Below are 2,355 nucleotides of genomic sequence, written 5' to 3' on the forward strand. Positions count from 1 at the left end.
TGACTTGCTGAGTCAATATTTTGTTCTGAGCTAATATGGCATTCAGAGTATCAATCTCAAGAACTCCTTTCTTCTGATTCGTCCCATTGTTCACAGGATTCCTTTCAGAAGTGTACATGAATTAGTTATTTGCAACCATTTCAATGAGTTCTTGAGCTTCTGCAGGCGTCTTCTTCAGATGAAGAGATCCTCCAGCAGAACTATCCAATGACATCTTGGACAGTTCAGACAGACCATCATAGAAGATACCTATGATGCTCCATTCAGAAAGCATATCAGAAGGACACTTTCTGATTAATTGTTTGTATCTTTCCCAAGCTTCATAGAGGGATTCACCTTCCTTCTGTCTGAAGGTTTGGACTTCCACTCTAAGCTTACTTAATTTTTGAGGTGGAAAGAACTTTGCCAATAAGGCATTGACTAGCTTTTTCCAAGAGTTCAGGCTTTCTTTAGGTTGTGAGTCCAACCATATCCTAGCTCTGTCTCTTATAGCAAAAGGGAATATCATAAGTCTGTAGACCTCAGGGTCAACCCCATTAGTCTTGACAGTGTCAAAGATTTGCAAGAACTCAGCTAAAAACTGATGAGGATCTTCCAATGAAAGTCCATGGAACTTGCAATTCTGTTGCATTAGAGAAACTAATTGAGGCTTAAGCTCAAAGTTGTTTGCTCCAATGGCAGGAATAGAGATGCTTCTCCCATAGAAGTCGGGAGTAGGTGCAGTAAAGTCACCCAGCACCTTCCTTGCATTGTTGACATTATTGTTGTTTTCGGCTGCCATGGGTTCTTCTTCTTTGAAGATTTCTGTTAGGTCCTCTACAGAGAGTTGTGCTTTAGCTTCTCTTAGCTTTTGCTTCAAGGTTCTTTCAGGTTCAGGGTCAGCCTCAACAAGAATGCTTTTGTCTTTGCTCCTGCTCATATGAAAGAGAAGAGAACAAGAAAATATGGAATCCTCTATGTCACAGTATAGAGACTCCTTGAGGTGTCAGAGGAAAAGAAAAATAGAAGGAAGAGGTAGAAAATTCGAACTTATCAAGGAAAGATAGAGTTCGAATTGTGCATTGAGGAATAGTGTTAGTCCATAAATAGAAGGATGTGAGAAGAGCGGAAGAAATTTTTGAAAATAAATTAAAAAGATTTTAAAAACATTTTGAAAAATACTAATTGATTTTCGAAAACTAAGAGTGGAAAAGAAATCAAGTGATTTTTGAAAAAGATTTTGAAATTAGAAATCAAAAAGATATGATTGAAAACTATTTTGAAAAAGATGTGATTAAGAAGATATGATTTGAAAAACAATTTAAAAAGATTTGATTTTGAAAATTAATGACTTGGCTAACAAGGAAAGATATGATTCAAACATTAAACCTTTCTCAACAGAAAAGGCAACATACTTGAAATGTTGAATCAAATCATTAATTGTTAGCAAGTATTTTTGAAAATGGAAAGAAATTGATTTTGAAAATATATGATTGAAAAGATATGATTTGAAAAAGATTTGATTTTGAAAAATTTTGAAAACTTGAAAAAAAATTTGAATTAAAAACAAAATCTTCCCTCTTGTGCCATCCTGGCGTTAAACGCCCAGAATGGTATACATTCTGGCGTTTAACGCCCAAAACACTACCCTTTTGGGCGTTAAACGCCCAACCAGGCACCCTGGCTGGCGTTTAAACGCCAGTTTTCCTTCCTCACTGGGCGTTTTGAACGCCCAGCTTTTTCTGTGTAATTCCTCTGCTGTATGTTCTGAATCTTCAATTCTCTGTATTATTGACTTGAAAAGACACAAATAAAAAATTTTTTGAATTTTTAATGATGAGGAATAATCAAAATGCAACTAAACAAATTGAGAATGCATGTAAGAAACAACTAAACACACAAAACAAGAGAATTTAAAGATCAGAGCAAGTAAATCATCAAGAACAACTTAGTACTGCCTGGTGCAGCTTGCATTCCAGATAGACTTTGAGAAATCATATTGACTTGCTGAGTCAATATTTTGTTCTGAGCTAATATGGCATTCAGAGTATCAATCTCAAGAACTCCTTTCTTCTGATTCGTCCCATTGTTCACAGGATTCCTTTCAGAAGTGTACATGAATTAGTTATTTGCAACCATTTCAATGAGTTCTTGAGCTTCTGCAGGCGTCTTCTTCAGATGAAGAGATCCTCCAGCAGAACTATCCAATGACATCTTGGACAGTTCAGACAGACCATCATAGAAGATACCTATGATGCTCCATTCAGAAAGCATATCAGAAGGACACTTTCTGATTAATTGTTTGTATCTTTCCCAAGCTTCATAGAGGGATTCACCTTCCTTCTGTCTGAAGGTTTGGACTTCCACTCTAAGCTT

General features: G+C 36.2%; 2 non-coding genes across 2 annotated transcripts; both read left to right on the forward strand.

The window, feature by feature from the left end:
• Positions 1–268: 268 nt before the first annotated feature.
• LOC130964708 (small nucleolar RNA R71) lies at positions 269–376 on the forward strand. The gene has a single exon (XR_009080786.1). It is a non-coding gene; the product is annotated as a small nucleolar RNA R71 (small nucleolar RNA).
• Positions 377–2,247: 1,871 nt separating this feature from the next.
• Positions 2,248–2,355, forward strand: LOC130964709 (small nucleolar RNA R71). Its single transcript, XR_009080787.1, has one exon. It is a non-coding gene; the product is annotated as a small nucleolar RNA R71 (small nucleolar RNA).

This window comes from Arachis stenosperma, chromosome 2, assembly GCF_014773155.1.
Source record: "Arachis stenosperma cultivar V10309 chromosome 2, arast.V10309.gnm1.PFL2, whole genome shotgun sequence".
NCBI classification, from domain to species: Eukaryota; Viridiplantae; Streptophyta; class Magnoliopsida; order Fabales; family Fabaceae; genus Arachis; species Arachis stenosperma.